The sequence below is a fragment of the Bombina bombina genome, chromosome 2, assembly GCF_027579735.1.
Source record: "Bombina bombina isolate aBomBom1 chromosome 2, aBomBom1.pri, whole genome shotgun sequence".
Taxonomy (NCBI): domain Eukaryota; kingdom Metazoa; phylum Chordata; class Amphibia; order Anura; family Bombinatoridae; genus Bombina; species Bombina bombina.
The window spans coordinates 60848717-60872651 of NC_069500.1; positions in this window are offsets into that span (position 1 = coordinate 60848717).

The window sequence follows — 23935 nt, forward strand, 5'->3', positions numbered from 1 at the left end:
GGAATCATATTTAATGAGCCATGTATCAAGCTTTAAGTGTATTTCCTTTAGCCTCAGGATCTCCAGGGAATAAAACAAATCCCCCAGCTTGATATCTTGTTATTCTTTGCGAAAAAAATCCTCCAATTCTAGACCTTCATAATCTGAGTCATTAGGTGGTAAGAGGGAATAATACTGTGTATTACCCGAAGCTTCCATATTACTTGGATCGATGTCACAGATGAATTAAAAAACACACAGTCCTCAAATCTAGAATGTAAACAGAGCACTGAGCATCAAGGATTTTACAGGTAATTTTGTATTTCTTTTAGCTAGGTAGTTATTAAATAGTTAATAACTATTAAATAACTATTCTAACTAGCTAAAATAAATACAAAGTTACCTGTAAAATAAATATAAATCCTAAAATAGATACAATGTAATTAATTTACAGGTAAGTATTTAGTTTTAAATAGGAATAATTTATTAAAGTATAGTGTAGTGTTAGGTGTAATTGTAACTTAGGTTAGGATTTATTTTACAGGTAAATTTCTCTTTATTTTAACTAGGTAGCTATTAAATTGTTAATAACTATTTAATAGCTATTGTACCTAGTTAAAATAAATTGAAAGTTGCCTGTAAAATAAAAATAAATCCTAAGATAGATACAATATAATTATTATTTATATTGTAGCTATATTAGGGTTTATTTGACAGGTAAGTATTTAGCTTTAAATAGGAATAATTTATTTAATAAGAGTTCATTTATTTAGTTAGATTTAAATTATATTTAACTTAGGGGGGTGTTAGGGTTAGGGTTAGACTTAGCTTTAGGGGTTAATACATTTATTAGAGTAGCGGTGAGGTCCGGTCGGCATATTAGGGGTTAATAAGTGTAGGTAGGTGGCGGCGACGTTGGGGCGGCAGATTAGGGGTTAATAAATATAATATAGGGGTCGGCGGTGTTAGGGGCAGCAGATTAGGGGTACATAGGGATAACGTAGGTGGCAGCGGTGTACGGAGCGGCAGATTAGGGGTTAAAAATTTTTAATAGAGTGGCGGCGATGTGGGGGGGCCTCTGTTTAGGGGTACATAGGTAGTTTATGGGTGTTAGTGTACTTTAGAGCACAGTAGTTAAAAGCTTTATGAACCGGCGTTAGCCCAGAAAGCTCTTAACTCCTGACTTTTTTCTGCGGCTGGAGTTTTGTCGTTAGATTTCTAACGCTCACTTCAGCCAAGACTCTAAATACCGGCATTAGAAAGATCCCATTGAAAAGATAGGATACGCAATTGGCGTATGGGGATCTGCGGTATGGAAAAGTCGCGGCTGGAAAGTGAGCGTTAGACCCTTTCCTGACTGACTTTAAATACCAGCGGTAGCCCAAAACCTGCGTTAGGAGCCTCTAACGCTGGTTTTGACGGCTAACGCCAAACTCTAAATCTAGCCGATAGTATTCCCAGGTTTTGTGGATTCTATTACACACCAAACATATTTCTTTCACTTCTTGTATTCAGGGCCGTCTTTAACACAGGGCAAAAGGGGCAGCTGCCCAGGGCCCAGTTTCTGTTGAGGGGCCCAAGAGTCCTAAAAAAAAATTTTTTTTTTTTTTATGGTTCATACCAGACTGCTGATGTTACATGGGGAACACACACATTCAGTCCTAATACTGTCACAGTCAAAAGTACTCTGCTTATAAAAATAAATCCTAAGATAGATACAATATAATTATTATTTATATTGTAGCTATATTAGGGTTTATTTGGCAGGTAAGTATTTAGCTTTAAATAGGAATAATTTATTTAATAAGAGTTAATTTATTTTGTTAGATTTAAATTATATTTAACTTAGGGGGGTGTTAGGGTTAGGGTTAGACTTAGCTTTAGGGGTTAATACATTTATTAGAGTAGCGGTGAGGTCCGGTCGGCATATTAGGGGTTAATAAGTGTAGGTAGGTGGCGGCGACGTTGGGGCGGCAGATTAGGGGTTAATAAATATAATATAGGGGTCGGCGGTGTTAGGGGCAGCAGATTAGGGGTACATAGGGATAACGTAGGTGGCGGCGGTGTAGGGAGCGGCAGATTAGGGGTTAAAAATTTTTAATAGAGTGGCGGCGATGTGGGGGGGCCTCGGTTTAGGGGTACATAGGTAGTTTATGGGTGTTAGTGTACTTTAGAGCACAGTAGTTAAGAGCTTTATGAACCGGCGTTAGCCCAGAAAGCTCTTAACTCCTGACTTTTTTCTGCGGCTGGAGTTTTGTCGTTAGATTTCTAATGCTCACTTCAGCCAAGACTCTAAATACCGGCATTAGAAAGATCCCATTGAAAAGATAGGATACGCAATTGGTGTATGGAAAAGTCGTGGCTGGAAAGTGAGCGTTAGACCCTTTCCTGACTGACTCTAAATACCAGCGGTAGCCCAAAACCTGCGTTAGGAGCCTCTAACGCTGGTTTTCACGGCTAACGCCAAACTCTAAATCTAGCCGATAGTATTCCCAGGTTTTGTGGATTCTATTAAACACCAAACATATTTCTTTCACTTCTTGTATTCAGGGTTGTCTTTAACACAGGGCAAAAGGGGCAGCTGCCCAGGGCCCAGTTTCTGTTGAGGGGCCCAAGAGTCTTAAAATTTTTTTTTTTTTTTTATGGTTCATACCAGACTGCTGATGTGACATGGGGAACACACACATTCAGTCCTAATACTGTCACAGTCAAAAGTACTCTGCTTATATTTATTTTTTTTAAAAACTGTGCCAGACCGTGCCGGTGTCATATGCCATGCCATGCTATTGCCATGTGCTGTTTTAGATGTGCACTGTGCAGCACTCAATGCAAAGCCCTAACTCGGCATCCAGCCATTCCCACTGCATCATAAAAGGTCCTACTGGGGTTACCACTGCTACCAGGTAACTGCTCTGGTGGTGGGGATTGTTTCTGGGTAGGGCTAACTGTAGGCCCATGCAGCAGGAAGCTGGAGCGACAAGCACGTGAGGATTTGAGCATCTGTGCAGCTGCATACACTGCTCTCTTCAGTCTTGAGGCTGTGTGACTCATCTCACACTGTATCCATGCCGTCTTGGACAGACAGCATCCAGTCTGCTGGTCCCCTTAGCCCTGCTCTTTCTGCTGTGGCCCTACGAGCTAGTGCTAGTGTTAGAGCTAGTGCTAGTATTGGAGCTAGTGCTACTATTTGTTAGAGCTAGTGCTAGTGTTGGAACTAGTGTTAGAGTCAGTGCTAGTGTTAGAGCTAGTGCTACTATTAGTGTTAGAGCTAGTGCTAGTGTTAGAGCTAGTGCTAGTGTTGGAGCTAGTGCTACTATTTGTTAGAGCTAGTGCTATTGTTGGAGCTAGTGCTAGTGTTGGAGCTAGTGCTAGTGTTGGAGCTAGTGCTACTATTTGTTAGAGCTAGTGCTAGTGTTGGAACTAGTGTTAGAGCCAGTGCTAGTGTTAGAGCTAGTGCTACTATTAGTGTTAGAGCTAGTGCTAGTGTTAGACCTAGTGCTAGTGTTGGAGCTAGTGCTAGGGTTAGAGCTGGTGCTAGGGTTAGAGCTGGTGCTAGGGTTAGAGCTAGTGTTAGAGCTAGTGTTCATGTTGGAGCAAGTGCTACTATTAGTGTTAAAGGTAGTGCTAGTGTTTGAGTTAGTGCTAGTGTTTGAGCTAGTGCTTGGGTTAGAGATAGTGCTTGGTTTAGAGATAGTGCTAGTGTTGGAGCTAGTGCTACTATTAGTTAGTGTTAGAGCTAGTGCTAGTGTTGGAGCTAGTGTTAGAGCTAGTGCTACTTTTAGAGCTAGTGCTAGTGTTGGAGCTAGTGCTTGGGTTAGAGATAGTGCTAGTGTTGGAGATAGTGCTACTATTAGTTTTGGAGCTAGTGCTACTATTAGTGTTGGAGCTAGTGCTAGTGTTGGAGCTAGTGCTAGTGTTGGAGCTAGTGCTTGGGTTAGAGATAGTGCTTGGGTTAGAGCTAGTGCTGGAGCTAGTGTTTGGGTTAAAGATAGTGCTTGGGTTAGAGCTAGTGTTTGGGTTAGAGCTAGGAATAATGATAGTGCTAGGGTTAGAGCTAGTGCTAGTGTTAGTGCTTGTGCTAGGGTTAGAGCTAAGAATAGTAATAGTGCTAGTGTTAGAGCTAATATTAGAGCTACTGCTAGGGTTAGAGCTAGGGCTAGGGTTACAGCTAGTGCTGGGGTTAGAGCTAGTGCTAGGGTTAGAGCTAGTGCTAGTGTTAGAGCTACTGCTTAGAATAGTAATAGTGATAGGGTTAGTGCTAGTTTTAGAGCTAGTGCTATGGTTAGAGCTAGTTATAGGGTTAAAGCTAGTGCCTGGGTTAGAGCTAAGAATAGTGTTAGTGCTAGGGTTAGTTTTAGTGTTAGAGCTAGTGCTATGGTTAGAGCTAGTTATAGGGTTAAAGCTAGTGCCTGGGTTAGAGCTAAGAATAGTGTTAGTGCTATGGTTAGTTCAAGTGTGTAGAGCTAGTGCTAGGGTTAGAGCTAAGGATAGTGTTCATGCTAGGGTTAGTTCTAGTTTTAGAGATAGATCTAGGGTTAAAGCTAGTGCTAGGGTTAGAGCTAAGAATAGTGTATATGCTAGGGTTAGTACGAGTGCTAGGGTTGGAGCTAGTGCTAGGGTTAAAGTTTGTGCTAGGGTTAGTGCTAAGAATGGTGTAAATGCTAGGGTTAGTGCTAGTGCTATGGTTAGAGCTAGGAATAGTGTATATGCTAGGGTTAGTACTAGTGCTAGGGTTAGTGCTAGGGTTAGAGCTAGTGCTAGGGTCAGAGCTAATAATAGTGTAAATGCTAGGGTTAGTGCTAAGGTTAGAGCTATGAATAGTTTAAATGCTAGGGTTAGTGCTAGTGCTAAGGTTAGAGCTAGGAATAGTGATAGTGCTAGGGTTAGAGCTAGTGCTAGTGTTGGAGCTTGTGCTAGTACTAATTTTAGAGCTAGTGCTAGTGTTAGAGCTAGTACTAGTGTTAGAGCTAGTGTAAGAGCTAGTTCTAGGGTTAACGCTAGTGCTAGTGTTAGAGCTAGTGGTACTGTTAGAGCTAATGCTAGTGTAAGAACTAAAGCTGGAGCTAGGGTTAGAGCTAGTTCTTGGGTTAAAGCTAGTTTTAGAGCTAGGGCTAGTGTTAGAGCTAGTGTAAGAGCTAGAACTGGTACTAGGGTTAGAGCTAGTGCTAGGGTTAGAGCTAGTGGTAGTAATGGAGCTAGTTCTAGGGTTAGAGCTAGTGCTAGAGTTAGCGCTAGTGCATGGGTTAGAGCTGGTCTTACGGTAAGAGCTAGTGTAGTGCTAGGGTTAGAGCTAGTGTTAGAGCTAGTGCTAGGGTTAGAGCTAGTGTCAGAGCTGGTGCTAGGGTTAGAGCTAGTGCTACTATTAGTGTTAGAGCTAGTTCTAGGGTTAGAGCTAGTGCTTGGGTTAGAGCTGGTTCTAGGGTTAGAGTTAGTGCTAATATTAATGTTAGATTTAGTTCTAAAGTTAGAGCTGGTGCTTGGGTTAGAGCTAGTGCTACTATTAGTGTTAGAGCTTGTGCTAGTGTTAGAGCTAGTGCTAGTGTTGGAGCTAGTGCTACTATTTGTTAGAGCTAGTGTTGGAGCTAGTGCTAGTGTTGGAACTAGTGCTACTATTAGTGTTAGAGCTAGTGCTACTGTTGGAGCTAGTGCTAGTGTTGGAGCTAGTGGTACTGTTAGAGCTAATGCTAGTGTAAGAACTAGAGCTGGAGCTAGGATTAGAGCTAGTTCTTGGGTTAAAGCTAGTATTAGAGTTAGGGCTAGTGTTAGAGCTAGTGCTACTGCTAGAGCTAGTGTAAGAGCTACAACTGGTGCTAGGGTTAGAGCTAGTGCTTGGGTTAGAGCTAGTGGTAGTGTTGGAGCTAGTTCTAGGGTTAGAGCTAGTGCATGGGTTAGAGGTGGTCCTACTGTAAGAGCTAGTGTAGTGCTAGGGTTAGAGCTAGTGTTAGAGATAGTGGTAGGGTTAGAGCTAGTGTCAGAGCTGGTGCTAGGGTTAGAGCTAGTGCTACTATTAGTGATTGAGCTAGTTCTAGGCTTAGAGCTAGTGCTTGGGTTAGAGCTGGTACTAGGGTTAGAGCTAGTGCGAATATTAGTGTTAGAGCTAGTTCTAGGGTTAGAGCTAGTGCTTGAGTTAGAGCTGGTTCTAGGGTTAGAGTTAGTGCTAATATAAATGTTAGAGCTAGTTCTAAAGTTAGAGCTGGTGCTTGGGTTAGAGCTAGTGCTACTATTAGTGTTAGAGCTAGTGCTAGTGTTAGAGCTAGTGCTAGTGTTGGAGCTAGTGCTACTATTTGTTAGAGCTAGTGTTGGAGCTAGTGCTAGTGTTGGAACTAGTACTACTATTAGTGTTAGAGCTAGTGCTAGTGTTAGAGCTAGTGCTAGTGTTGGAGCTAGTGCTAGGGTTAGAGCTGGTGCTAGAGTTAGAGCTAGTGTTCGTGTTGGAGCTAGTGCTACTAATAGTGTTAGAGGTAGTGCTAGTGTTTGAGCTAGTGCTAGTGTTTGAGCTAGTGCTAGTGTTTGAGCTAGTGCTAGTGTTTGAGCTAGTGCTTGGGTTAGAGATAGTGCTTGGTTTAGAGATAGTGCTAGTGTTGGAGCTAGTGCTACTATTAGTTAGTGTTAGAGCTAGTTCTAGTGTTGGAGCTAGTGTTAGAGCTAGTGCTACTGTTAGAGCTAGTGCTAGCGTTGGAGCTAGTGCTTGGGTTAGAGATAGTGCTAGTGTTGGAGATAGTGCTACTATTAGTTTTGGAGCTAGTGCTACTATTAGTGTTGGAGCTAGTGCTACTGTTGGAGCTAGTGCTTGGGTTAGAGATAGTGCTTGGGTTAGAGCTAGTGCTAGTGTTGGAGCTAGTGTTTGGGTTAAAGATAGTGCTTGGGTTAGAGCTAGTGTTTGGGTTAGAGCTAGGAATAATGATAGTGCTAGGGTTAGAGCTAGTGCTAGTGTTAGTGCTTGTGCTAGGGTTAGAGCTAAGAATAGTAATAGTGCTAGTGTTAGAGCTAATATTAGAGCTACTGCTAGGGTTAGAGCTAGGGCTAGGGTTACAGCTAGTGCTGGGGTTAGAGCTAGTGCTAGGGTTAGAGCTAGTGCTAGTGTTAGAGCTACTGCTTAGAATAGTAATAGTGCTAGGGTTAGTGCTAGTTTTAGAGCTAGTGCTATGGTTAGAGCTAGTTATAGTGTTAAAGCTAGTGCCTGGGTTAGAGCTAAGAATAGTGTTAGTGCTAGGGTTAGAGCTAGTGTGTAGAGCTAGTGCTAGGGTTAGAGCTAAGTATATTGTTAGTGCTAGGGTTAGTTCTAGTTTTATAGATAGATCTAGGGTTAAAGCTAGTGCTAGGGTTAGAGCTGAGACTAGTGTATATGCTAGGGTTAGTACGAGTGCTAGGGTTAGAGCTAGTGCTAGGGTTAAAGTTTGTGCTAGGGTTAGTGTAAATGCTAGGGTTAGTGCTAGTGCTAAGGTAAGAGCTAGGAATAGTGTATATGCTAGAGTTAGTACTAGTGCTAGGGTTAGAGCTAGTGCTAGGGTTAGTGCTAATAATAGTGTAAATGCTAGGGTTAGTGCTAAGGTTAGAGCTATGAATAGTTTAAATGCTAGGGTTACTGCTAGTGCTAAGGTTAGAGCTAGGAATAGTGATAGTGCTAGGGTTAAAGCTAGTGCTAGTGTTGGAGCTTGTGCTAATGCTAATTGTAGAGATAGTGCTAGTGTTAGAGCTAGTACTAGTGTTAGAGCTAGTTCTAGGGTTAACGCTAGTGCTAGTGTTAGAGCTAGTGGTACTGTTAGAGCTAATGCTAGTGTAAGAACTAGAGCTGGAGCTAGGGTTAGAGCTAGTTCTTGGGTTAAAGCTAGTATTAGAGCTAGGGCTAGTGTTAGAGCTAGTGCTACTGCTAGAGCTAGTGTAAGAGCTAGAACTGGTGCTAGGGTGAGAGCTAGTGGTAGTGCTGGAGTTAGTTCTAGGGTTAGAGCTAGTGCTAGGGTTAGCGCTAGTGCATGGGTTAGAGCTGGTCCTACGGTAAGAGCTAGTGTAGTGCTAGTGTTAGAGCTAGTGCTAGTGTTTGAGCTAGTGCTAGTGTTTGAGCTAGTGCTAGTGTTTGAGCTAGTGCTTGGATTAGAGATAGTGCTTGGTTTAGAGATAGTGCTAGTGTTGGAGCTAGTGCTACTATTAGTTAGTGTTAGAGATAGTTCTAGTGTTGGAGCTAGTGTTAGAGCTAGTGCTACTGTTAGAGCTAGTGCTAGTGTTGGAGCTAGTGCTTGGGTTAGAGATAGTGCTAGTGTTGGAGATAGTGCTACTATTAGTTTTGGAGCTAGTGCTACTATTAGTGTTGGAGCTAGTGCTACTGTTGGAGCTAGTGCTTGGGTTAGAGATAGTGCTTGGGTTAGAGCTAGTGCTAGTGTTGGAGCTAGTGTTTGGGTTAAAGATAGTGCTTGGGTTAGAGCTAGTGTTTGGGTTAGAGCTAGGAATAATGATAGTGCTAGGGTTAGAGCTAGTGCTAGTGTTAGTGCTTGTGCTAGGGTTAGAGCTAAGAATAGTAATAGTGCTAGTGTTAGAGCTAATATTAGAGCTACTGCTAGGGTTAGAGCTAGGGCTAGGGTTACAGCTAGTGCTGGGGTTAGAGCTAGTGCTAGGGTTAGAGCTAGTGTTAGTGTTAGAGCTACTGCTTAGAATAGTAATAGTGCTAGGGTTAGTGCTAGTTTTAGAGCTAGTGCTATGGTTAGAGCTAGTTATAGTGTTAAAGCTAGTGCCTGGGTTAGAGCTAAGAATAGTGTTAGTGCTAGGGTTAGAGCTAGTGTGTAGAGCTAGTGCTAGGGTTAGAGCTAAGTATATTGTTAGTGCTAGGGTTAGTTCTAGTTTTAGAGATAGATCTAGGGTTAAAGCTAGTGCTAGGGTTAGAGCTAAGAATAGTGTATATGCTAGGGTTAGTACGAGTGCTAGGGTTAGAGCTAGTGCTAGGGTTAAAGTTTGTGCTAGGGTTAGTGTAAATGCTAGGGTTAGTGCTAGTGCTAAGGTAAGAGCTAGGAATAGTGTATATGCTAGGGTTAGTACTAGTGCTAGGGTTAGTGCTAGGGTTAGAGCTAGTGCTAGGGTTAGTGCTAATAATAGTGTAAATGCTAGGGTTAGTGCTAAGGTTAGAGCTATGAATAGTTTAAATGCTAGGGTTACTGCTAGTGCTAAGGTTAGAGCTAGGAATAGTGATAGTGCTAGGGTTAAAGCTAGTGCTAGTGTTGGAGTTTGTGCTAATGCTAATTGTAGAGATAGTGCTAGTGTTAGAGCTAGTACTAGTGTTAGAGCTACTTCTAGGGTTAACGCTAGTGCTAGTGTTAGAGCTAGTGCTACTGCTAGAGCTAGTGTAAGAGCTAGAACTGGTGCTAGGGTGAGAGCTAGTGGTAGTGTTGGAGTTAGTTCTAGGGTTAGAGCTAGTGCTAGGGTTAGCGCTAGTGCATGGGTTAGAGCTGGTCCTACGGTAAGAGCTAGTGTAGTGCTAGTGTTAGAGCTAGTGCTAGGGTTAGAGCTAGTGTCAGAGCTGGTGCTAGGGTTAGAGCTAGTGCTACTATTAGTGTTAGAGCTAGTTCTAGGGTTAGAGCTAGTGCTTGGGTTAGAACTGGTTCTAGGGTTAGAGCTAGTGCTAATATTAGTGTTAGAGCTAGTTCTAGGGTTAGAGCTAGTGCTTGAGTTAGAGCTGGTTCTAGGGTTAGAGTTAGTGCTAATATTAATGTTAGAGCTAGTTCTAAAGTTAGAGCTGGTGCTTGGGTTAGAGCTAGTGTTAATGCTAGTACTAGTGTTAGAGCTAGTGTTGGAGCTATTGTTAGAGCTAGTGCTAATGTTAGAGCTAGTGCTAGTGTTAGAGTTAGTTCTAGGGTTAAAGCTAATGCTAGTGTTAGAGCTAGTGCTAATGTTAGAGCTTGTGTTAGAGCTAGTGCTAGTGTTAGAACTGGTGCTAGGGTTAGAGCTAGTGCTAATATTAGTGTTAGAGCTAGTTCTAGGGTTAGAGCTGGTGCTATGGTTAGAGCTAGTGCTTGGGTTAGAGCTAGTGCTAGTGCTAATGCTAGTACTAGTGTTAGAGCTACAGGGAGTGCAGAATTATTAGGCAAATGAGAATTTTGACCACATCATCCTCTTTATGCATGTGTTCTTACTCCAAGCTGTATAGGCTCCAAAGCCTACTACCAATTAAGCATATTAGGTGATGTGCATCTCTGTAATGAGAAGGGGTGTGGTCTAATGACATCAACACCCTATATCAGGTGTGCATAATTATTAGGCAACTTCCTTTCCTTTGGCAAAATGGGTCAAAAGAAGGACTTGACAGGCTCAGAAAAGTCAAAAATAGTGAGATATCTTGCAGAGGGATGCAGCACTCTTAAAAATTGCAAAGCTTCTGAAGCGTGATCATCGAACAATGAAGCGTTTCATTCAAAATAGTCAACAGGGTCGCAAGAAGCGTGTGGAAAAACCAAGGCGCAAAATAACTGCCCATGAACTGAGAAAAGTCAAGCGTGCAGCTGCCAAGATGCTACTTGCCACCAGTTTGGCCATATTTCAGAGCTGCAACATCACTGGAGTGCCCAAAAGCACAAGGTGTGCAATACTCAGAGACATGGCCAAGGTAAGAAAGGCTGAAAGACGACCACCACTGAACAAGACACACAAGCTGAAACGTCAAGACTGGGCCAAGAAATATCTCAAGACTGATTTTTCTAAGGTTTTATGGACTGATGAAATGAGAGTGAGTCTTGATGGGCCAGATGGATGGGCCCATGGCTGGATTGGTAAAGGGCAGAGAGCTCCAGTCCGACTCAGACGCCAGCAAGGTGGAGGTGGAGTATTGGTTTGGGCTGGTATCATCAAAGATGAGCTTGTGGGGCCTTTTCAGGTTGAGGATGGAGTCAAGCTCAACTCCCAGTCCTACTGCCAGTTTCTGGAAGACACCTTCTTCAAGCAGTGGTACAGGAAGAAGTCTGCATCCTTCAAGAAAAACATGATTTTCATGCAGGACAATGCTCCATCACACGCGTCCAAGTACTCCACAGCGTGGCTGGCAAGAAAGGGTATAAAATAAGAAAATCTAATGACATGGCCTCCTTGTTCACCTGATCTGAACCCCATTGAGAACCTGTGGTCCATCATCAAATGTGAGATTTACAAGGAGGGAAAACAGTACACCTCTCTGAACAGTGTCTGGGAGGCTGTGGTTGCTGCTGCACGCAATGTTGATGGTGAACAGATCAAAACACTGACAGAATCCATGGATGGCAGGCTTTTGAGTGTCCTTGCAAAGAAAGGTGATTTGTTTTTGTTTTGTTTTTGAATGTCAGTAATGTATATTTGTAAATGTTGAGATGTTATATTGGTTTCACTGGTAAAAATAAATAATTGAAATGGGTATATATTTGTTTTTTGTTAAGTTGCCTAATAATTATGCACAGTAATAGTCACCTGCACACACAGATATCCCCCTAAAATAGCTATAACTAAAAACAAACTAAAAACTACTTCCAAAACTATTCAGCTTTGATATTAATGAGTTTTTTGGGTTCATTGAGAACATGGTTGTTGTTCAATAATAAAATTAATCCTCAAAAATACAACTTGCCTAATAATTCTGCACTCCCTGTAGTATTGGAGCTAGTGTTAGAGCTAGTGCTAATGTTAGAGCAAGTGCTAGTGTTAGAGCTAGTGTTACAGCTAGTGCTAGTGTTAGTTAGTTCTAGGGTTAGGGTTAGTGCTAGTGTTAGAGCTAGTGCTAGTGTTAGAGCTAGTGCTAGGGTTAGAGCTAAGAATAGTGTTAGTGCTAGGGTTAGTTCTAGTTTTAGAGATAATTCTAAGGTTAAAGCTAGTGCTAGGGTTAGAGCTAAGAATAGTGTATATGCTAGGGTTAGTACGAGTGCTAGGGTTAAAGTTTGTGCTAGGGTTAGTGCTAAGAATGGTGTAAATGCTGAGGTTAGTGCTAGTGCTAAGGTTAGAGCTAGGAATAGTGTATATGCTAGGGTTAGTACTAGTGCTAGGTTTAGTACTAGAGCTAGGGTTAGTGCTAGGGTTAGAGCTAGTGCTAGGGTTAGTGCTAATAATAGTGTAAATGCTAGGGTTAGTGCTAAGGTTAGAGCTAAGAATAGTATAAATGCTAGGGTTAGTGCTAGTGCTAAGGTTAGAGCTAGGAATAGTGATAGTGCTAGTGTTAGAGCTAGTGCTAGTGTTGAAGCTTGTGCTAGTGCTAATTTTAGAGCTAGTGTTAGAGCTAGTGTTAGAGCTAGTTCTAGGGTTAAAGCTAGTGCTAGTGTTAGAGCTAGTGGTACTGTTAGAGCTAATGCTAGTGTAAGAACTGGAGCTGGAGCTAGGGTTAGAGCTAGTGTTAGAGCTAGTTCTAGGGTTAAAGCTAGTGCTAGTGTTAAAGCTAGTGGTACTGTTAGAGCTAATGCTAGTGTAAGAACTAGAGCTGGAGCTAGGGTTAGAGCTAGTGTTAGAGCTAGTTCTTGGGTTAAAGCTAGTGTTAGAGCTAGTGCTACTGCTAGAGCTAGTGTAAGAGCTAGAACTGGTGCTAGGGTTAGAGCTAGTGCTAGGGTTAGAGCTAGTGGTAGTGTTGGAGCTAGTTCTAGGGTTAGAGCTAGTGCTAGGGTTAGCGCTAGTACATGGGTTAGAGCTCGTCCTACGGTAAGAGCTAGTGCTAGGGTTAGAGCTAGTGTAGGAGCTAGTGCTTGGGTTAGAGCTAGTGTCAGAGCTTGTGCTAGGGTTAGAGCTAGTGATATTATTAGGGTTAGAGCTAGTGCTTGGGTTAGAGCTGGTTCTAGGGTTAGAACTGGTGCTAATATTAGTGTTAGAGCTAGTTCTAGAGTTAGAATTATTGCTTGAGTTAGAGCTGGTTCTACTGCTTAGAATAGTAATAGTGCTAGGGTTAGTGCTAGTTTTAGAGCTAGTGCTATGGTTAGAGCTAGTTATAGGGTTAAAGCTAGTGCCTGGGTTAGAGCTAAGAATAGTGTTAGTGCTAGGGTTAGTTCTAGTGTTAGAGCTAGTGCTAGGGTTAGAGCTAGTTCTAGGGTTAAAATTAGTGCCTAGGTTAGAGAGAGCTAAGAATAGTGTTAGTGCTATGGTTAGTTCTAGTGTGTAGAGCTAGTGCTAGGGTTAGAGCTAAGTATAGTGTTAGTGCTAGGGTTAGTTCTAGTTTTAGAGATAGATCTAGGGTTAAAGCTAGTGCTAGGGTTAGAGCTAAGAATAGTGTATATGCTAGGGTTAGTACGAGTGCTAGGGTTAGAGCTAGTGCTAGGGTTAAAGTTTGTGCTAGGGTTAGTGCTAAGAATGGTGTAAATGCTAGGGTTAGTGCTAGTGCTAAGGTTAGAGCTAGGAATAGTGTATATGCTAGGGTTAGTACTAGTGCTAGGGTTAGTGCTAGGGTTATAGCTAGTGCTAGGGTTAGTGCTAATAATAGTGTAAATGCTAGGGTTAGTGCTAAGGTTAGAGCTATGAATAGTTTAAATGCTAGGGTTAGTGCTAGTGCTAAGGTTAGAGCTAGGAATAGTGATAGTGCTAGGGTTAAAGCTAGTGCTAGTGTTGGAGCTTGTGCTAATGCTAATTTTAGAGCTAGTGCTAGTGTTAGAGCTAGTGTTAGAGCTAGTGTTAGAGCTAGTTCTAGGGTTAACGCTAGTGCTAGTGTTAGAGCTAGTGGTACTGTTAGAGTTAATGCTAGTGTAAGAACTAGAGCTGGAGCTAGGGTTAGAGCTAGTTCTTGGGTTAAAGCTAGTATTAGAGCTAGGGCTAGTGTTAGAGCTAGTGCTACTGCTAGAGCTAGTATAAGAGCTAGAACTGGTGTTAGAGCTAGTGGTAGTGTTGGAGTTAGTTCTAGGGTTAGAGCTAGTGCTAGGGTTAGCGCTAGTGCATGGGTTAGAGCTGGCCCTACGGTAAGAGCTAGTGTAGTGCTAGGGTTAGAGCTAGTGTCAGAGCTGGTGTTAGGGTTAGAGCTAGTGCTACTATTAGTGTTAGAGCTAGTTCTAGGGTTAGAGCTAGTGCTTGGGTTAGAGCTGGTTCTAGGGTTAGAGCTAGTGCTAATATTAGTGTTAGAGCTAGTTCTAGGGTTAGAGCTAGTGCTTGAGTTAGAGCTGGTTCTAGGGTTAGAGTTAGTGCTAATATTAATGTTAGAGCTAGTTCTAAAGTTAGAGCTGGTGCTTGGGTTAGAGCTAGTGCTAGTGTTAATGCTAGTACTAGTGTTAGAGCTAGTGTTAGAGCTAGTGCTAATGTTAGAGCTAGTGCTAGTGTTAGAGCTAGTTCTAGGGTTAAAGCTAATGCTAGTGTTAGAGCTAGTGCTAATGTTAGAACTTGTGTTAGAGCTAGTGCTAGTGTTAGAACTGGTGCTAGGGTTAGAGCTAGTGCTAATATTAGTGTTAAAGCTAGTTCTAGGGTTAGAGCTGGTGCTAGGGTTAGAGCTAGTGCTAGGGTTAGAGCTAGTGCTAGGGTTAATGCTAGTACTAGTGTTAGAGCTAGTATTGGAGCTAGTGTTAGAGATAGTGCTAGTGTTAGAGCTAGTGTTAGAGCTAGTGCTAGGGTTAGTGCTAGTGTTAGAGCTATTGCTAGTGTTAGAGCTGGTGCTAGGGTTAGAGCTAGTGTTAGAGCTAGTTCTTGGGTGATAGCTAGTGTTAGAGCTAGGGCTAGTGTTAGAGCTAGTGCTACTGCTAGAGCTACTGTAAGAGCTAGTGCTAGGGTTAGAGCTAGTGCTAGGGTTAGAGCTAGTTCTAGGGTTAGACCAAGTGCTAGTGTTGGAGTAAGTTCTAGGGTTAGAGCTAGTGCTAGGGTTAGTGCTAGGGTTAGAGCTAGTGTTAGAGCTAGTGCTAGGGTTAGAGCTAGTGTTAGAGCTGGTGCTAGGGTTAGAGCTAGTGTTAGAGCTAGGGTTATAGCTAATGCTACTATTAGTGTTAGAGCTAGTGCTAGTGCTACTATTAGTGTTAGAGCTAGGGTTAGAGCTAGTGCTTGGGTTAGAGCTAGTGCTTGGGTTAGAGCTGGTGCTAGGGTTAGAGCTAGTGCTAATATTAGTGTAAGAGCTAGTTCTAGGGTTAGAGCTGGTGATAGGGTTTGAGCTAGTGCTTGGGTTAGAGCTAGTGTTAATGCTAGTACTAGTGCTAGAGCTAGGGTGAAGCTAGTACTAGTGTTAGAGCTAGTGCTAGAGCTGGTGCTAGGGTTAAATTGGGTTAAAGCTAGTGTTAGAGCTAGGGATAGTGTTAGAGCTAGTGCTACTGCTAGAGCTAGTGTAAGAGCTAGTGCTAGGGTTAGAGCTAGTGTTGGAGCTAGTTCTAGGGTTAGAGTTAGTGCTAGGGTTAGTGTTAGTGCTAAGGTTAGAGCTAGGAATAGTGATAGTGCTAGGGTTAGAGCTAGTGCTAGTGTTGGAGCTTGTGCTAGTACTAATTTTAGAGCTAGTGCTAGTGTTAGAGATAGTACTAGTGTTAGAGCTAGTGTTAGAGCTAGTTCTAGGGTTAAAGCTAGTGCTAGTGTTAGAGCTAGTGGTACTGTTAGAGCTAATGCTAGTGTAAGAACTAGAGCTGGAGCTAGGGTTAGAGCTAGTGTTAGAGATAGTTCTTGGGTTAAAGCTAGTGTTAGAGCTAGGGCTAGTGTTAGAGCTAGTGCTACTGCTAGAGCTAGTGTAAGCACTAGAACTGGTGCTATGGTTAGAGCTAGTGGTAGTGTTGGAGCTAGTTCTAGGGTTAGAGCTAGTGCTAGGGTTAGAGCTGGTCCTACGGTTAGAGCTAGTGCTAGGGTTAGAGCTAGTGTTAGAACTAGTGCTAGGGTTTGAGCTAGTGTCAGAGCTGGTGCTAGGGTTAGAGCTAGTGTTAGAGCTAGTGCTAGGGTTATAGCTAGTGCTACTATTAGTGTTAGAGCTAGTTTTAGGGTTAGAGCTAGTGCTTGGGTTAGAGCTGGTTCTTGGGTTATAGCTAGTGCTAATATTAGTGTTAGAGCTAGTTCTAGGGTTAGAGCTAGTGCTTGAGTTGGAGCTGGTTCTAGGGTTAGAGATAGTGCTAATATTAGTGTTAGAACTAGTTCTAGAGTTAGAGCTGGTGCTTGGGTTAGAGCTAGTGATAGTTTTAATGCTAGTACTAGTGTTAGAGCTAGTGTTGGAGCTAGTGTCAGAGCTAGTGTTAGAGTTAGTTCTAGGGTTAAAGCTAATGCTAGTGTTAGAGTTAGTGCTAATGGTAGAGCTTGTGTTAGAGCTAGTGCTAGTGTTAGAACTGGTGCTAGGGTTAGAGCTAGTGCTACTATTAGTGTTAGAACTAGTTCTAGGGTTAGAGCTAGTGCTTGGGTTAGAGATGGTTCTAGGGTTAGAACTAGTGCTAATATTAGTGTTAGAGCTAGTTCTAGGGTTAGAGCTGGTGCTAGGGTTAGAGCTAGTGCTTGGGTTAGAGCTAGTGCTTGGGTAAGAGCTAGTGCTAGTGTTAATGCTAGTACTAGTGTTTAGAGCTAGTGCTAATGTTAGTGCTAGTGTTAGAGCTAGTGTTAGAGCTAGTGCTAGTGTTAGAGTTAATTCTAGGGTTAGAGCTAGTGCTAGTGTTAGAGCTAGTGCTAGTATTAGAGCTGGCGCTAGGGTCAGAGCTAGTGTTAGAGCTAGTTCTTGAGTTAAAGCTAGTGTTAGAGCTAGGGCTAGTGTTAGAGCTAGTGCTACTGCTAGAGCTAGTGTAAGAGCTAGTGCTAGGGTTAGAGCTAGTGCTTGGGTTAGAAGTGGTACTAGGGTTAGAGCTAGTGTTAGAGTAAGTTCTAGGGTTAGAGCTAGTGCTAGGGTTAGTGCTAGTGCTAGGGTTAGAGCTAGTGTTAGAGCTAGTGCTAGGGTTAGAGCTAGTGTTAGAGCTGGTGCTAGGGTTAGATCTAGTGTTAGAGCTAGGATTATAGCTAATGCTACTATTCGTGTTAGAGCTAGAGTTATAGCTAGTGCTACTATTAGGGTTAGAGCTAGGGTTAGAGCTAGTGCTAGGGTTAGAGCTGGTGCTAGGGTTAGAGCTAGTGCTAATATTAGTGTTAGAGCTAGTTCTAGGGTTAGAGCTGGTGCTAGGGTTAGAGCTAGTGCTTGGGTTAGAGCTAGTGCTAGTGTTAATGCTAGTACTAGTGCTAGAGCTAGTGTTGGAGCTAGTGTTAGTGCTAGTGCTAGTGTTAGAGCTAGAGCTTAGATGGGGTTAAAGCTAGTGTTAGAGCTAGGGCTAGTGTTAGAGCTAGTGCTACTGCTAGAGCTAGTGTAAGAGCTAGTGCTAGGGTTAGAGCTAGTGCTTGGGTTAGAAGTGGTGCTAGGGTTAGAGCTAGTGTTAGAGTAAGTTCTAGGGTTAGAGCTAGTGCTAGGGTTAGTGCTAGTGCTAGGGTTAGAGCTAGTGTTAGAGCTAGTGCTAGGGTTAGAGCTAGTGTTAGAGCTGGTGCTAGGGTTGGATCTAGTGTTAGAGCTAGGATTATAGCTAATGCTACTATTCGTGTTAGAGCTAGTGCTAGAGTTATAGCTAGTGCTACTATTAGGGTTAGAGCTAGTGCTAGGGTTAGAGCTGGTGCTAGGGTTAGAGCTAGTGCTAATATTAGTGTTAGAGCTAGTTCTAGGGTTAGAGCTGGTGCTAGGGTTAGAGCTAGTGCTTGGGTTAGAGCTAGTGCTAGTGTTAATGCTAGTACTAGTGCTAGAGCTAGTGTTGGAGCTAGTGTTAGTGCTAGTGCTAGTGTTAGAGCTAGAGCTTAGATGGGGTTAAAGCTAGTGTTAGAGCTAGGGCTAGTGTTAGAGCTAGTGTAAGAGCTAGTGCTAGGGTTAGAGCTAGTGCTAGGGTTAGAGCTAGTGCTAGTGTTGGAGCTAGTTCTAGGGTTAGAGTTAGTGCTAGGGTTAGTGTTAGAGCTAGTGCTAGGGTTAGAGCTAGTGTTAGAGTTAGAGCTAGTGTAAGAGCTGGTGCTAGTGTAAGTGCTAGTGTTAGATCTAATGCTAGAGTTATAGCTAGTGCTACTATTAGTGTTATAGCTAGTGCTACTATTAGTGTTAGAGCTAGTGCTAGAGCTAGTGCTTGGGTTAGAGCTGGTGCTAGGGTTAGAGCTAGTGCTAATATTAGCGTTAGTGCTAGTGTTAGAGCTAGTGCTAATGTTAGAGCTAGTGTTAGAGCTAGAGTTGGTGCTAGGGTTAGAGCTAGTGTTAGAGCTAGTTCGTGGGTTAAAGCTAGTGTTAGAGCTAGTGCTACTGCTATAGCTAGTGTAAGAGCTAGAGCTAGTGCTAGGGTTTGAGCTAGGGTTAGAAATAGTGCTAGGGTTAGAGCTAGTGCTAGTGTTGGAGCTAGTTCTAGGTTTAGAGCTAGTGCTAGGGTTAGAGCTAGTACTAGTGTTGGAGCTAGTTCTAGGGTTAGAGCTAGGGTTAGTGCTAGTGCTAGGGTTCGAGCTAGTGTTAGAGCTGGTGCTAGGGTTAGAGCTAGTGTTAGAGCTAGGGCTAGGGTTAGAGCTAGTGTAAGAGCTAGAGCTAGTGCTAGGGTTAGAGATAGTGCTAGGGTTAGAGCTAGTGCTAGTGTTGGAGCTAGTTATAGGTTTAGAGCTAGTGCTAGGGTTAGAGCTGGTGCTAGGGTTAGAGCTAGTACTAGTGTTGGAGCTAGTTCTAGGGTTAGAGCTAGGGTTAGTGCTAGTGCTAGGGTTCAAGCTAGTGTTAGAGCTGGTGCTAGGGTTAGAGCTAGTGTTAGGGCTAGGGTTAGAGCTAGTGTAAGAGCTAGTGCTAGGGTTTGAGCTAGGGTTAGAGATAGTGCTAGTGTTAGAGCTAGTGCTAATGTTAGAGCTAGTGTTAGAGCTAGAGTTGGTGCTAGGGTTAGAGCTAGTGTTAGAGCTAGTTCGTGGGTTAAAGCTAGTGTTAGAGCTAGTGCTACTGCTATAGCTAGTGTAAGAGCTAGAGCTAGTGCTAGGGTTTGAGCTAGGGTTAGAAATAGTGCTAGGGTTAGAGCTAGTGCTAGTGTTGGAGCTAGTTCTAGGTTTAGAGCTAGTGCTAGGGTTAGAGCTAGTACTAGTGTTGGAGCTAGTTCTAGGGTTAGAGCTAGGGTTAGTGCTAGTGCTAGGGTTCGAGCTAGTGTTAGAGCTGGTGCTAGGGTTAGAACTAGTGTTAGAGCTAGGGCTAGGGTTAGAGCTAGTGTAAGAGCTAGAGCTAGTGCTAGGGTTAGAGATAGTGCTAGGGTTAGAGCTAGTGCTAGTGTTGGAGCTAGTTATAGGTTTAGAGCTAGTGCTAGGGTTAGAGCTGGTGCTAGGGTTAGAGCTAGTACTAGTGTTGGAGCTAGTTCTAGGGTTAGAGCTAGGGTTAGTGCTAGTGCTAGGGTTCAAGCTAGTGTTAGAGCTGGTGCTAGGGTTAGAGCTAGTGTTAGGGCTAGGGTTAGAGCTAGTGTAAGAGCTAGTGCTAGGGTTTGAGCTAGGGTTAGAGATAGTGCTAGGGTTAGAGCTAGTGCTAGTGTTGGAGCTAGTTCTAGGTTTAGAGCTAGTGCTAGGGTTAGAGCTGGTGCTAGGGTTAGAGCTAGTACTAGTGTTGGAGCTAGTTCTAGGGTTAGAGCTAGGGTTAGTGCTAGTGCTAGGGTTCGAGCTAGTGTTAGAGCTGGTGCTAGGGTTAGAGCTAGTGTTAGAGCTAGTGCCAGGGTTAGAGCTAGAGCCTAGGGTTAGAGCTAGTGCTTGGGTTAGAGCTAGTGCTAGTGTTAATGCTAGTACTAGTTTTACAGCTAGTACTAGAGCTAGTGCTAGTGTTTGAGCTAGTGCTAATGTTTGAGCTAGTGTTAGGGTTAGAGCTAGTGCTAGGGTTAGAGCTAGTGTTAGAGCTAGTGCTAGGGTTATAGCTAGTGCTACTATTAGTGTTAGAGCTAATGCTATGGTTAGAGCTAGTGCAAGGGTTATAGCTAGTGTTACTATTAGTGTTAGAGCTAGTGCTTGGGTTAGAGCTAGTGCTTGGGTTAGAGCTAGTGCTAGTGTTAGAGCTAGTGCTAGTGTTAGAGTTAGTTCTAAGGTTAGAGCTAGTGCTTGGGTTAGAGCTAGTGCTTGGGTTAGAGCTAGTGCTAGTGTTAATGCCAATACTAGTGTTAGAGCTAGTACTAGAGCTAATGCTAGTATTGGAGCTAGTGCTAGTATTGGAGCTAGTGCTAATGTTAGAGCTAGTGTTAGAGCTAGTGCTAGTGTTAGAGTTAGTTTTAGTGTTAAAGCTAGTGGTAGGGTTAGAGCTATTGTTAGAGCTAGTTCTTGGGTTAAAGATAGTGCTAGTGTTAGAGCTAGGGCTATGTTAGAGCTAGTGTTATAGCTAGTGCTAGTGTTAGAGCCAGTGCTAGTGTTAGAGCCAGTGCTAGGGTTAGCGCTAATACATAGTAGATAAGGTTGAAAAAAGACTGAAGTCCATCGAGTTCAACCTATACAAATCTAAATTACTTACAAAAAGCTCCAGTTAAGCTTAAATAACCCCATTAAAATGTGACCCATTTAATACTAGAAATCATATCCATGAATTTTGTTTATATACAGAAATTTATCCAGACTATTTTTAAATGTATCTATGGTATTGGCATTCACTACCTCCTTTGGTAATGAGTTCCACAATTTTATTGCTCTTACAGTGAAAAAATGTTTCCGTTGCAGGAGATTAAATCTCCTTTCCTCCAACCTTAAATTATGACCTCTTGTCAGAAACAATTTTCTTGGAATAAACAGAGCTTCTGCCATCTCTGTATATGGGCCTTGAATATATTTATATAAAGTAATCATGTCACCTCTCAAGCACCTTTTTTCTAAAGAAAACAGACCCAGTTTGGCTAGCCTCTCCTCATAAGTTAATTTCTCCAATCCCCTTATTAGCTTTGTGGCCCTTCTCTGAACTTTTTCTAGTTCAGCAATATCTTTTTTAGCAATCGGTCCCCAGAACTGCACTCCAAACTCAAGGTGAGGTCTTACCAGGGCTTTATATAATGACAGAATTATGCTTTGCTCCCTTGAATCAATGCCTCTTTTAATACATGCTAGTATCTTATTAGCCTTTGAAGCCGCTGCCCTGCATTGTGCACCCATCTTTAGATTGTTATCTATTACTACTCCCAAATCCCTTTCCTCCTGTGTTTGGCTAAGTCTTGTCCCATTTAAAAAATACGTAGCCTGCTTATTTTTACTTCCAAAATGTAGAACCTTGCATTTTTCCGTATTAAATCTCATTTTTCATTCACTTGCCCATAGTTCTAATTTTAGCAATGCTAATGCTAGGGTTAGAGCTAGGGCTAGGTTTAGAGCTAGTGCTTGGGTTAGAGCTATTGCTAGTGTAATAGCTAGAGCTGGTGCTAAGGTTAGAGCTAGTTCTTGGGTTAAAGCTAGTGCTAGTTTTAGAGCTAGGGCTATGTTAGAGCTAGGGCTATGTTAGAGCTAGCGCTATGTTAGAGATAGGGCTATGTTAGAGATAGGGCTAGTGTTAGAGCTAGTTCTAGAGTTAAAGCTAGTGTCTGGGCTAGGCTAGGAATAGTGCTTGTGCTAGGGTTAGAGCTAAGAATAGTGTAAATGCTAGGGTTAGTACGAGTGCTAGAGTTATTACTAGTGCTAGTGTTAGTGCTTGTGCTAGGGTTAGAACTAAGATTAGCAATAGTGGTAGGGTTAGTGCTAGTTCTAGGTTTAAATCTAGTGCCTGGGTTAGAGCTAAGGATAGTGTTAGTGTTAGGGTTAGTTCAAGTGTTAGAGCTAGTGCTAGGGTTAGAGCTAGTGCTAGGGTTAAAGCTAGTGCTAGAGTTAGTGCTAATGATAGAGCTAGTTCTAGGATTTAAACTAGTGTTAGAGCTACTGCTAGTGTTAGAGTTAGTGCTAGTGTTAGACATTGTGTAAGAGCTAGTTCTAGGGTTAAAGCTAGTGTTAGAGCTAGTACTAGTGTTTGAGCTAGTTCTAGGGTTAAAGCTAGTTCTAGTGTTTGAGCTAGTGCTAGTGTTAGAGATAGTGCTAGGGTTAAATCTAATGCTAGGGTTATAGCTAAGAATAGTGTAAATGCTAGGGTTATACTAGAGCTAAAATTAGTGCTAGGGTTAGAGCTCGGAATAGTGATAGTGCTAGGGCTATTATTAGTGCTAGTGTTAGTGCTTGTGCTAGTGTTAGAGCTAAGAATAGTAATAGTGCTAGGGTTAAAGCTAGTGCCTGGGTTAGAGCTAAGAATAGTGTTAGTGCTAGGATTAGTTCAAGTGTTAGAGCTAGTGCTAGGGTAAGAGCTAGTTGTAGGGTTAGAGCTATTGCTAGGGTTAGAGCTAGGGTTATAGCTAGTGCTAATTCTAGGGTTAAAGCTAAGAATAATGTAAATACTAGGGTTAGTGCTAGGGTTAGAGCTAGGAATAGTGCTAGGCTTAGTACTAAGAATAGTGATAATGCTAGGATTAGTGCTAGGGTTAGAGCTAAGAATAGTGATAGTGCTAGGGTTAGTACTAGGATTAGAGCTAAGAATAGTGTTAATGCTAGGGTTAGAGCTAGTGCTAGAGTTAGAGCTATTGCTAGTGTTAGAGCTAGTGCTAGTGATAGTGCTAGGGTTAGAGCTAGCATTAGAACTAGTGCTGGGGTTAGTGATAGGGTTAGAGCTAATACTAGGGTTAGTGCTAGGGCTAGAGCTATGGTTAGTGCTAGGAATAGTGCTAGTACTAGGGTTAGAGCTAGGAATAGTGCTAGGGTTAGTGCTACTACTAGGGTTAGTACTAGGAATAGCGATAGTGCTAGGGTTAGAGCTAGTGCTAGTTTTAGAACTAGTGATACTGCTAGGGTTAGAGCTAGAGTTAGAACTAGTGCTCAGGTTAGTGATAGGTTTAGAGCTAGTACTAGGGTTAGTGCTAGATCTAATGCTATGTTTAGTGCTAGGAATAGTGATAGTGCTCGGGATAGAGCTAGTATTAGGGTTAGAGCTAGTACTAGGGTTAGAGCTAGGGTTAGAGCTAGTGATAGAGCTAGTACTAAGCTACTTGCTTTTATTGATTTTATATTGCTCTTGAGAAAGACTTGCTAAAAGTTGAAACGCGTTGAGATTAAATAAATATCTTTTTATCAAAGTTGGATATTCTTGATATTCTTCTTTGCTGAGACAAGCCGGATTCTCCTATTTATGGAGTAAGTTACTATTTTGTTTTTTCTTGATTTACTGGACACCTTTGGTCATTTTGAGTCTTCATTTGCTTGCAGACCTATTAACAGGTTCTTGAGCGTTTCTGAAACTATTCTGGGGAACTACATCACTCTGGAGACACATTACATCGCAGCTGAACTCCCACTACTTATGGAGTGAGTATACTGCACTTATATTAATTGGATCCTACACACACCTCAAGCCCTTTTTCTCTTCACCATATAGAGAAACATCACTGTACAGACCAGCGCCATCTATTTGCCATTTTTCCACTAGTGATAGTGCTAGTAAGAGCTAGTGCTGGAGTTAGAGCTAGTGCTGGAGTTAGAGCTAGTGCTGGAGTTAGAGCTAGTGCTGGAGTTAGAGCTAGTGCTGAGTTTAGTGATAGTGCTGGGTTTAGTGATAGTGCTGGGGTTAGTGATAGTGCTGGGGTTAGTGATAGTGCTGGGGTTAGTGATCATACTAGGGTTAGTGATAGTGCTGTGTTAGAGCTAGTGTTAGAGCTAGTGCTAGGGTTAGAGCTAAGAATAGTGATAGTGCTAGGATTAGAGCTAAGAATAGTGTAAATGCTAGGGTTAGTACTAGTGCTAAGGTTAGCGCTAGGGTTAAAGCTAGTGTTAGAGCTAGTGCTAGTTCTAGGGTTAAAGCTAGTGCATGTGTAAGAGCTATGAATAGTGTAAATGTTAGGGTTAGTACTAGTGCTAGGGTTAGGGCAAGGGTTAGAGCTAGGAATAGTGTTAAGGTTAGAGCTAAGAATAGTAATAGTGCTAGGGTTAGAGCTAGGACTAGTGATAGTGCTAGGGTTAGTACTAGTGCTAGGGTTAGAGCTAAGAATAGTGATAGTGCTAGTACTAGTGTTAGTTCTAGGGTTAGAGCTAGAACTAGAGTTAATGCTAGGAATAGTGCTAGGGTTAGTGCTAGGAA